General features: G+C 43.0%; 1 protein-coding gene across 5 annotated transcripts in view; it reads right to left on the bottom strand.

Moving 5' to 3' along the window:
- OTUD7A (OTU deubiquitinase 7A) overlaps positions 1 to 12,726 on the bottom strand; it is a 314,106-nt gene that overhangs the window by 158,977 nt on the left and 142,403 nt on the right. For all 5 annotated transcript variants that reach the window (XM_077263911.1, XM_077263915.1, XM_077263913.1 and 2 more), the window contains one exon: positions 6,465 to 6,610. The gene's annotated coding sequence lies outside the window, so the exon portion shown is untranslated. The remainder of the gene's footprint in view (positions 1 to 6,464; positions 6,611 to 12,726) is intronic.

Below are 12,726 nucleotides of genomic sequence, written 5' to 3'. Positions count from 1 at the left end.
AAGAACACTGGCATGTTCTATCTACATTCTGAACTTCTACAGTGGCTTCATATGTGAATCCCTGTTTCATCACTGCAACAAAACCAGCACAAAATCAGAGATTTCACTTTAGGACTTTTAATTGCACTTTACGTATTTATTCTTTTGGCGATAGTCACATGTAATGTTAAGAGTCTCATTGAGGAACCAATTTATTGTGTTCTAAGACCATCACATGTCAAAACGTCTTCCTCAAGCCTCACAATGTACCATGGTGGTGAAGATACGTCCGCAGAGAATTAGATATTAACTTCAGATGAATAATACAAACAAGGCTCACATATTGGCCATTTCTTACATTGGCCATTTGCAAGCATATGAAGAGCCACAATTCAGCTGGATCAGGAACAGCAAACTAGTTTTTTCTGTCAAACTTTGCCTAAATTTACATTTTGGGTGGAACTGTTCTTAAAGAGGACTTGTCACTTGCCAGTCAGGTAATTTTCTACTGTTGTAAGTGCTACTGTTCTCCTGACTGGTGCTGTATGTTCCTGCGCCCCTAAATTTCTGATATAGCCTCCTCTTCGTTGTATGTACACCTAACTTTGTTACGGAAGGTGCTTCATCCTCAACTCTACTCTTTAGGCATCTTCATGAGGATCCCATCCCCTTGGATAACAAGACTATATTTACATGCAAGGAAAATGGGTCCAAAGCACAGGAATGGAGAGGTACAGAAACAAAAAAACAACAAAAAAAAAACACCACCACAAGATTCAGGAGCACGGCAGCATTTAGACTAGACAAGTGCCAACTTAGCTATAAGATTGACCTAAAGGTACAATTTCAATGAGCTTCCCTCAGAGAATACATGATGGATGAAAGATATGTAAAAATCTTCCATTCAATGTACGGCTCAGAGTGACTGAGCTAAATGATAACTATTCACGAAAGCACCCATGCAACCAATAGGGAAGATCAGTTTTGCGAAAAAACAAAAATAGAAAAAGCCTGCATTGCCCAGATGTACAACGCTGACCTACCCACTTAGGTATAAAAACACTTCATAGGCAATATACACATGCATATTATCCTTACCGTTTCTCCTAACCTATGCATTAATGATTTGGTATGTAGTCTAGAGAAGCTTACTACAACCCAAGGGATCTCATATGGCTGACACAAAACACAAATCAAGATATTGCTCCGTAAACCAGTAATGTGACTACTCAGCATTACCCAGCAGCAGACTATAGCTGACATTAACAAATGTAGCCCAATCATGTGTGTGATGATTGATCTCAACAGAACAGCGAAAAACCAACAACGTCATGGACAAGGAACACTATATTGAAAAAGGTGCTGAAACAGTACTAGGTAATAGAATAAAGAAGTCAGCCACAGCGTATCAATCTAAGCAATGTGTGCCATCAGTTACCTCCATGATGTGAGGAGACATCCTAGTCTTCGACAAATCAAACTGTTTATCTGACCTGCGACTTTCCACTCAACATATAGAAGATGGAGAATAAAAAATTGTGGTGCAATTTTCATTCTCTACGTCACATCTGACAAGATAACAATTTTGTGGTTCATCAATGGGCACATAAGACACAAGATTCATTCTCCTTTTCCCCAGTCCACATTCATGATCACATGCATTCATCCCCAAATCATCCATTATGCAGAAGCAGTAACCCGTATGGATATGAAGAAAGAAGCAAATAAATGAATTGTGTTCATTAACTACAAATAAAAACTTCCCATGACTTCCTCTTAGGTAATATCACATGGCAAGTACATCCTCTACATGTATGCCAGGAGGTGCACATCTTGCCTCTCCCCCATTTATCTGACCTTCAGTGCTTGTGCCTGCAAATCAGGATGTTTAATAAATGAATGGAAGAAGCCAAAATAAGTCTCCAACTAAAGATGGAAGGTATCAGGAAGGATCGATACAGGTTTGCCTAATATTATTCCACTTAGGGAAAAAGGCTGTAAACACTGGATGGTCAAAGCTACAACTAATCATTTGTCTGACAGCCATCTCAGACGGCTCGCCTACACACAGGAACGCTCGTTCGGACCAGAACTCCTGTGCTCTTTATGAGAACATCGTATCCAGACATCTCTGGCAACAGCTTATCTTTGGGAGAACAAAACGGTTGGCATGTCAAAATCAGACATGCCTAATTGACATTTCTCCGGAAGGCCAATTGTCCAGGGCCCTCATACACATTATAGACTCAGTATTGAAGGGTTCAGCCCACATTAGTCTAATGTGTATCGTGACCTTTAGCTATTAGTCTACTGACCCTGTAAACACAGACATGTATAATACATATTATAAATATTCTGCTTTCTCACGATTGGCCTTGGTTGAGCAATAAGCAATACCTTCAAGATCACTTACATTCAAGGTAACAAAATCAAAAGGAAGAAAAAGCAAACATGACTTAAAAATGACCCTTTATTGGATTATTGCCAAAATATGAAGCTTTTCCCGATCCATAAAACAAGGGATAATTTATGGATTGCCGAGGGTCTAACCACAGGGACATGACCAAATAACCGTCCTTCTGTCTTTTCAAATTTCTTCTCCTTTGGTGTTCAAGTTATGGGATAAACATTTATTAAAACAATTAACATGGCAATATCAAATATGCAATATAATTTATATTCTATGCTTTGATACTTATGTTTTGAGGAAAGAAGGATGATCAGCAGGTTTCCGACAACACCGTGAGCACTAAACAATCGTGTCACTGGGATGAATGCATACATTCATTCTTAGATTGGGACAGTAAGCTGGGTGACAAGGGAATCGCAAACTGTATGGTTCCTAACTATGTAGGATGGAAGGAAGTGGGGAGAGCACCTTATTACCGCGCACACCAGAGGTCACTGGAGCAGAAGTAGCAGTGACACGTCGGCGCCTGCGCAGAAGAACAATGAAGCGGTCACGCAGAGTAGGGTGGAAAAGTGACGTCCCAGCACCTGGAAGAACACATTTCCATAAAAAAATAAAAGCGGATTTCTCCACTGCTGATATGAGTAATACTGGTATCAATATTTTTACCATTCTATCACCAGTGTGCCCACATTAATAGGTTAAAAACACGCCCCAGGGGGTGATAGATGTACTTTAATTGTGGCTCACTCAGATTTTCTTTTCTTTGTAAGATTAGTTATATTTCACAGAGGCACAATTTTAGGACACATATAACTTAACTTACTTTTTTAACTCTTAATGGGGAGGAAAAAAATGTGGAAAAAAAAATACCCCAAAAACTGAAATTCTGCCATTGTTTTAAATGTTATGCTATTCCAGGACTTTGGTTATGGTTTCCTATTGGGCCAAGAACTTACAGTTTCTAACTACCTGCGTGTTCTGCCTGCCAGCTCAGCCGGTGACTCTCCTGCATCATTTCACCCCACATCAATAGAGCAGCGCCTTCTCTTACGGTCTGGTCTGTTGATGGGGTGTAACTACCAACGTCATGCTGATTGACAACCAACTCCCCACAGCTCGGCTATTTTGTGCTCACAGTCTCCCGTTAAAGGGACCTTCTTTCTTTTGTGGGACTAAGCAGTTATCAGTATGTAGTTGCTAACAAGCTTCTTGTTCTGCCATGCGCCGATCTTTCCCAGATTAGAACAGTGACAAATTGGTCATGTGACCACTCCTACCGGCAATTCTCCCACTTCCTGGGATGTCAAGTTTACAGAGCAGTTCCCCCTCTTCCGCTCTTCTCTGTCGGTGACCTGTCACTGCTGAGGATATGCTGATTTATAGCTAGCTCCCTGCTGCCTAAGTCAGTGATGTGATGAGTTAGTGCAATTTACATTGAGTGAGCAGTGTAGTGAAATCTGCTAATCAGAATCACTTGCAGAGTTCATTGCACTGCACATGTGTCAGCACATACATTGTGATGTCCCAGAAAGTGTGAGAATGGGCGCCAGGAAGTGGTCACATGACTGCTGTGTGACCACTCTGGCCAGTTTCAGACAGATGACCCACCGACAGTCTTGCCTCAATAGTACGTGCAAAGCTGCAGATTACAACTTCATTTATAAATGATAGTAGTTACTGTGTTGCTGCTTAAAAGTCATATAATGGCATTGTGATGCAGTGACTCCTGTTACAGCTAGGGGGCGCTGCATGTGCTCCTCAGGATATGCATGGAGGCATATCTGTGGTTATAATGGTTGAACTAGCCACCTCCCACCTATGGGAGTGGTGACAAGTATATAATGTGACCATGTGGGTCACATGGGAAAAAATGGATGGACCTGAGTGGTCTGTGTGCCAGGTCCTGGAGGGCCTCTGTGTTGGGAGGTCCTGGAAGTAGGACTAGATCCCTGAAAAGCACATGGGGGAGGCCTTGGACCTGGGGGCTTGTGTGTTGGACGGTCCCAGATGGGGATGGAAGTCCTGAATAGCGCACAGAGAGGACGCGTGTGCAGAGTCCGTAATGGCACTGCATTTGGGGAAGCTACAGCCCATCTGACGATCTGGACTGTCAGGTGGCCTGGTGAGCAAGGCATTGCCCGGGATGGTGATCCCAGTTTGGCAGCTTCCCTGAGAGAGAGAGTACTGACAGGAGTCAGCGTGTGGAGCAGGAGCTCCTGGAAGGTAACCCAGTGTATGGGGTGCTGCGCGGTCACCCACTGCAACTGGTCAGATAAGGATCAGCGTGTTTAGAGACCGCGACCCAATGTCATGTGCGCTATATGACTAGGGACATTGCTGAACTGTTCGGCGTACGGACACCCATGGTAACTGGACGAAGTGAGAGGTCCAGCATGTTTAGTGTCCGTGAGATAAAGCCGAATATGAAGTGTCTAAAGATAAAGTTGCAACTTAATGTCACCGGTTGGTGCCTATTGTGTTCTATGAAGTGTATATAATGAACTGTGCATAATCAGGTTTATGATGCCATAATAAACCGTGTGGACTGTAAGTAGAAAAACCGTGCCTAAGTGCCTGAATCCTGTGCCAGGCTAGTGTCCCCCAGTAAGTGCAATCTTACAGCATATATACTGCTAAATAAGGGTTTTGGATAGTTATGGGACCTGACATGTTCGCTTTAAGATCACTTCAAAAGTTGGTAATTTTATTATAATTTTTTTTTTTTTTTTTTTTTTAATTTAAGGAGTGAAATTCTCTTTACAAACTCTCATGCTCTTCATAAGTGGAATGTAAACTCTATAAAATCAGTCACATGTTGGGTATACATACAAAAAGACAAAAAATGAGGTGAATAGTGGGTGAAGTGGGAGGCTTCTGAGGTCCATTATAAATTCCATTTTCACTATAACGTCAATGACTGTCATTAGTGATTAAATGTCTACGGCCGAGATGACTACATCAACAATTATAATTAAGAATCCAGTAAATTAAAAAAAAAAAACTATTTTGTCTTTGTGCATTTAATTGATTGTATAATTTTGTAATAATCTGTGGAAGCAACCAAATAAAAATATTCAGAAACGTATTTATAATGAAGCTTTTAATCCATTACGGTCTCTATGTAATTCTTATACAAGTGAAGCGTGGAACATCAATCTTCAATTACGGATTGCCAAATACAGATATATCAAACCGATTCAAGTTTTGCCTCAAGCAGGTCTAGCTAGCCGTGGTCTAACAAAACGATCACAAGAACATGGCTGTGATGTGCTCAGAATATCAAATCGGGTTTTCCGTCAGCGTAGCATGATCACTTAGAGCTGCAGTAATAAAAAAAAAAAAAGAGGCTATAAAACCTATTACACGGAGACAAAATTAAAAGGGACCTCGAAATCAGGGACGGATATACCGTTGATGCAACCTGTACAGCCGCACAGGGGCTCAGGAGGTAAAAGGGCCACATCTACCTCTAAAGCAGGTCAATTGTGCACTATAAGGACTGCAAAGGGCCCATATGTTGTTCTTGTACAGAGGCCTCTTCTATATGTGTCCGCCACTGCTCGAAATTATGCCAACTAAACAAGCTATTCCTCATTTCAAAGCATAGCCTTATTATTAACCCCAGTCTCTGTCCACAATCGGCTGGAGCCATCCTGATTGGGCTTTAGGAGACGAGGAACGATGAACCTCTCCTGATCGAAGTTCGTTAGCTCGCCAGCTATGGCATATTTCTATTATCTAGGAAGATATCGTGGAGGGGGATTGTAGGCAATTGTAATTTGACATGTGATACCTGTAGATCATTATTAACCATTTATTTTCCACGCACTGCAGCAGATATTGACTGCGAGACTATCACCTGACCTTTCTAGGCTGTAAGATGCATTCGGTGGCCATCAGCTTATAAATCCAATCACTTAGAGGCCATGTAAAGCGTATTGACATTAAAGAGTGGAGAGCAGCTGTGCACATTCAGCCAGAACAAAATGTGGTCCCTTGATACTGTTAGTCATGGTGGCAATGAGCGAGCTTGGAGCTGATTAAGTCCATTCAGAATGCAGCGTGTACTTACTTTCATTAGCCTTTGAACAACATGCGGACTGAAATGCCTAAAGCGAGTAACATGCTGTATTGTATTGTCTCGCATTCCGCTGTGGTGTATGAAGCTTGCTCCAAGCAGAGTGGCCGGATGGTCCTGGTTGGAGTCTTCAAAGTTATCTAGAATTGGAAAACCCCTCTCATTAGAATAATTTTATCAATGATGTCATGGGAGATTTGAAAAATAAACTTAATTCTTTGCATAAATCAGAAGATAATAGAAGTTCAGTAAATGACCTTAATTTGTTCACAATGAGAAACTAAAACAAAAAACGAATTTGACATGGGACAGTGAGTTTTGCTTTTCAATGCTATAGTGAGTTTTAGGTGCAATTTCGCTTACAAAGTGTTATCAGAAAATGGCCTATTTATATATACAGTCATGGCCAAAAGTGTTGGCACCCTTGAAATTGTTCCAGAAAATGAAGTATTTCTCCCAGAAAATTATTTCAATTACACGTTTTGTTATACACGTTTATTACCTTTGTGTGTATTGAAACAACATTAAAACAGACATAAATTTAAATATATTTTAAAACATTTTTGATCATGCTTAATTCCCATATCGCTATGAATAATACAGTGAAGCAAATGAGTATTTGATCCCTTGCTGATTTTGTAAGTTTGCCCACTGACAAAGACATGACCAGCCTATAATTTTAAGGGTAGGTTAATTTTAAAGAAGTTGTCCACTACAATAAACTTTTTTTTTTTTTTTCATAAATCTTGCTATTACGTGCCACTGAAAACATCCACTGTCTTTATTTTAGCAATATTACCTTTTATCATGCTGTAGCAGCACATCTTTAGTGCTGGATCCAGCTCTCATGGGGTTAATCAACAACTTCCTTTCTCCTGAGTTATTGTGCTCTAATACTACAAGTTCCATGATGCATTGCACTGCCACTAAGCACGAACCTACCACACCCACTCCAAAACACACCCCAACCCCTCCCTCCTCTCCCTCCTCTATCTTCAAAAAGATTTGTGATGTCATTTCTGTCCAACCTCCTCTTTTACATTTGTCCAACCCACACTCCATTACACATATAGATAGATAGATAGATAGATAGATAAATAGATAGATAGATAACAAATAGACAGATGAATACATACAGATATATCTATATATCTATGTCTATTTCCATAGATATGTCCATATCCATGTTTCTAAACCCCTTCACCCCTGGAGCTTTTTTCGTTTATCGCTCCCCTTCTTTGCAGAGCCATAATTTTTCCGTCAATATGGTCATGTGAGGGCTTATTTTTTGCGGGACAAGTTCTACTTTTGAACGACACCATTGGTTTTACCATGTCGTGTAACAGAAAATGTGCAAAAAAAGTCAAAGTGCAATGAAATTGCAAAAAAAGTGCAATCCGACGCTTGTTTTTTGTTTGGCTTTTTTGCTAGGGTCACAATGCTAAATGCAACGCACACGTTGCGGATTTGATTGCAGATCCGCAGGGTTTTTTGCTGCACAGAATTGCATCAAATCCGCAGTGTAGAGCACAACAACCAATGTAAGTCTATGGGAGCCGCAGACTTGTTGTGCACATGCTGCGGAAAAGGCCGCACCGAAACGCAGCTTTTATTTTTTCTGCAGCATGTCACTTCTTTTGTGCCGAACTGCAGCATTTCTGCACCCATAGACTTTCATTGAGTTGGGCATATCCGCAGCAAAACCGCAGATGTAAAAAAGATCTGCAGTTTAGATGCGGATGTGGGTCCGAGAAACGCTGCAGTTCGGGAGGAGGGAAGTGTGTGGGCGGAATGTGGGCGTGTATGTGTGTGCTGGGTCTGCGGGCTGTTCGGATGTGTGCGGCGCTGTGCGGGACTGTTCGGGTGTGTGCGGGACTGTTTGGGTGTGTGCGACGCTGTGCGGGATTGTTCGGGTGTGTGTGGGACTGTTCGGGTGTGTGCGGGGATCATCCAATGGGACTACAAGTACGCAGCATCCAATCTGCAGCTAATTCGGATGTAATCCGGACAGTGGACACGCACCCTACACTATCCATACATCTATCAATAGATATATCTACCCACATATATCTATAGATAGATATAGGAATAGATAGATGTATGCATCTATAGATCTATCTATATGTAGCTCTGTCTATCCATTTCATCTATCATCTATATGTCTATCTATCTGTGTGTAATTGAGTGTGGGTTGGACAAATGTAAAAGAGGAGGTTGGACAGAAATGACATCACTCAATAATGTTCAATAATACATCTTTATTTAGCTTTCAAAAACGCATACAAAAACGCACAAAAAACACGCAAAAACCGCACCAAAAACTGCATCATAACCGCACCAAACACTGCATCAAATCTTCACCAAAAACTGCATAAAAAAAGCATCAAAAACCTGAATCAAAACCACGCAGAAAAACGCACCAAATACTGCAGCAAAAACTGAATCAAAACCGCGCAAAAACCACACCAAAAACCGCACCAAGAACAGCATCAAAACCACACAAAAAACCCGCATCAAAGCCGCGCAAAAACATGAAAAAAAGTGAAAAAAATGCATCCAAAACGCAGCTGCGTTTTTTGCAAGGAGATGCAGATTTTGTGCAGACAATTCTGCACCCAAATCTGCAACGTGTGCATACAGCATAAAACTGACCTGCCATTATGATTCTCCAGGTCATTACGAGTTCATAGACACCAAACACGTCTAGGTTATTTTTTATCTAAGTGGTAAAAAAAATTTCAAAACTTTGCTAAAAAGAAATAAAATAATTGCGCCATTTTCTGATACCTGTAGCGTCTATATTTTCTGAGATATCGTGTCGGGTGAGGGCTAATTTTTTGCGCGCCGAGCTGATGTTCTTAATGATACCACTTTTGTGCAGATACGTTCTTTTGATTGCCGATTATTGCATTTTAATGCAATGTCGCGGTGACCAAAAAAACATAATTTTGGCTTTTGATTTTTTTTTCTCGCTATGCCGTTTAGCCATCAAGTACATTTTTTTTTGTTGTATTGAAAACAGCTGACATATTGCGGCTTTGAAGTGGGCTCACCGCCGAAGCCCACCTCAAAGCGTGGGGATACTGCCAGCTGGGTTAATGAACAATATGTTTCAGTTAAAAAAAAATAAAAAATGGCGTGGGCTCCAGCGAAATTTTCTGTGCCAGAGGGGGAAAGCAGACAGCCGGGGGCCAATATTTGTAGCCTGCTATGAATATCAGCCCGCAGCTGTCTGCGTAGCCTTTACTGGCTATTAAAATAGGGAGACCCCCCAAAAAAAATTACGTGGGGTCCCCCTATATTTCATAGCCAGATAGGCTACGCAGACAGCTGCGGGCTGATATTCATAGCCTAGAGAGGGGCCATGGATATTGGCACCCCCCCCCCCGGCTACAAATACCAGTCCGCAGCCGCCCAGAAATGGCGCATCTGTAAGATGCGCCAATTCCAGCACTTAGCCCCTCTCTTCTCACTCCCGTGTAGCGGTGGGATATGGGGTAATAAGGGGTTAATGTCACCTTGCTATCGTAAGGTGACATTAAGCCGGGTTAATAACGGAGAGGCGTCAATAAGACGCCTATCCGTTATTAATCCAATAGTAATAAAGGGTTAATAAAACACAAAAACATTAGGAAAAAAGTATTTTAATATTCTTCATTTAACCATACTTACCATACTTCAGCGCCTGCAAAAAACCTAAAATAATAAACCGTATACTACCTGTCCGCTGTAGTCCAATTAATGAGTGTCCCACGACGATCTCCCCTATAGAACAGTGACATCGGGTGATGTCACTGCTCTATAGGACCTTCAGTGACACACTGACAGGAGGCAATGGCTCCTGCAGTGCATCACTGAGAGGTTACTATAGTTCACTGGTCTCACTTTATGGCAAAAAGCTGCGTGGGAACTTTTTCACACAGCAATGCCATAAAGTGAGACCAGGGACTATTTTCTCACAGGGGCGTAGGAATACATTGTGAGGAATACATTGTGGAAAGATACCTTCCTCCCCTCATTGTGTTCCTGGAGCCCCTGGAGAGCAGTCGCATCAGCTGATGCTCCTGCTCTCCACGGGAGATCGTCGTGGGACACTCATTTTTATTAGATTTCTGCGGATCAGGGAGTATATTGTTTGTTTATTATTTTAATATTTTTTTATAGGTGACACTGGCTTCGGGGAACAAAGTGACAAGTGATGGTGAGTATGTACTCTATGTTACATGTACTGTATGTCTGTATGTATGTTGTATGTATGTATGTATTGTATGTATGTACTGTATGTATGTACTGTATGTACGGTATGTACTGTATGTATGTACTGTATGTGGCATGTCACATGTCACATGCTGCATGTCATCGCATGGTGCATGTCGTCGCATGTTGCATGGTGCATGTCCTCGCATGGTGCATGTCGTCGCATGGTGCATGTCGTCGCATGGTGCATGTCGTCGCAAGTTGTCACGTCGCATGCTGCATGTCGTCGCATGTCGCATGCTGCATGTCACATCGCGCATGTCGTCGCATGCTGCATGTCACATGTTGTTGCATGGTGCATGCCGTCACATGCTGCATGTCGTCGAATGTCACCGCATGTCTCATGCCGTCACATGTCGCATGGTGCATGTCGCATGATGTCACATGTTGCATGTCATCGCATGTCATTGCATGCTGCATGTCACATGCTGCATGTCGCATGGTGCATGTCACATGTCGTCGCATGCTGCATGTCGTCGAATGTCACCGCATGTCGCATGCCATCACATGTCGCATGGTGCATGTCGCATGATGTCACATGTTGCATTTCGTCGCATGTCATTGCATGGTGCATGTCGTCGCATGGCGCATGCTGCATGTCGTCGCATGTTGTCACATGGTGCATGTCACATGGTGCATGTCGTCGCATGCTGCATGTCATCGCATGTTGTCACATGGTGCATGTCGCATGCTACATGTCACATGGTGCATGTCGTTGCATGTCACATGGTGCATGCCGTCGCATGCTGCATGTCGTCGAATGTTGCCGCATGTCGCATGATGTCACATGTTGCATGTCATCGCATGGCGCATGTCGTTGCATGTTGTCACATGTCGTCGCATGCTGCATGTTGTCACATGTCGTATGTTAGATGCCGCATGTCACATGGTGCATGTTGTCACATGTCGTCGCATGCTGCATGTTGTCACATGTCGTATGTTAGATGCCGCATGTCACATGGTGCATGTTGTCGCATGCTGAATGGCGCATGTCGTCACATGTCGCATGCTGCATGTCGTCGCATGGTACATGTCGCATGCTGCATGCTGTCACATGTCGTCGCATGCTGCATGTCTCATGTTGCATGTCCTGTATGTGTGTTCTATGTATGTATTGTATATGTGTATTTTTTTTTTTTTACATTCAACACATTAGCCGGATGATGGGACTACTACTGTCCCATCATTGGCTAATGTGTCACTCACTGTCACTGTAGCAGGCAGAGCCCGATGGGACTTGTAGTCCCATCGGACGATGCCTGCACACAGAGACGCCGCTGCCACACAGCCCCGCAGGCCCCCGCACACTCCAGCACCTTCGGCACAGACCTTCACCGCGCAGACCCCGCCGTTGCACCGGCCGCACATCTCGGCACATGAGCGCGGCCGGCCAGCAGATCCCAGCACAGCCCCGCCCACCCCCAGCACAGCCCCGCACGCAGCACACAGCCACGCCCACAGCCCAGTCACTCTTGAGTGACTGCTGCCTGTGGAGCCTTGGTCACGCCTGTTGCTGACGTCACGTCAATTTCCAGAGTCTGGAAACTGACGTGACGACGGCGGAAATTAGCGGTGGCTGCAGCCTGGGGGTCACGTGACCCGGACTCAGCCGCTGCCATAGCGCCCTCACAGGCGAAAACGGCAACAGAAGGTATTTACACAATTCATTAGGGGCCCCGGGGGGATACATTGGGGGGTTAGCTGAAAGTAGTGGACAACCCCTTTAACATTGAGAGATAGATTATCAAAAATAAAATCCAGAAAATTCACATTGTATAAATTATATTAATTTATTTGCATTTTGCAGTGAGAAATAAGTATTTGATTCCCTACCAACCATTAAGAGTTCTGGCTCCTACAGACCAGTTAGACGCTCCTAATCAACTCGTTACCTGCATTATGCACATCTGTCATACATAGTCACCTTTATAAAGACTTCTGTCCACAGACTCAATCAGTCAGACTCTAACCTCTACAACATGGGCAACACCAAAGAGCT

This window comes from Ranitomeya variabilis, chromosome 5 (assembly GCF_051348905.1).
Source record: "Ranitomeya variabilis isolate aRanVar5 chromosome 5, aRanVar5.hap1, whole genome shotgun sequence".
In the NCBI taxonomy this organism is placed as follows: Eukaryota; Metazoa; Chordata; class Amphibia; order Anura; family Dendrobatidae; genus Ranitomeya; species Ranitomeya variabilis.
The sequence above is the reverse complement of the archived record's forward strand: the minus strand, read 5'-3'. Positions and strand labels throughout refer to the sequence as shown.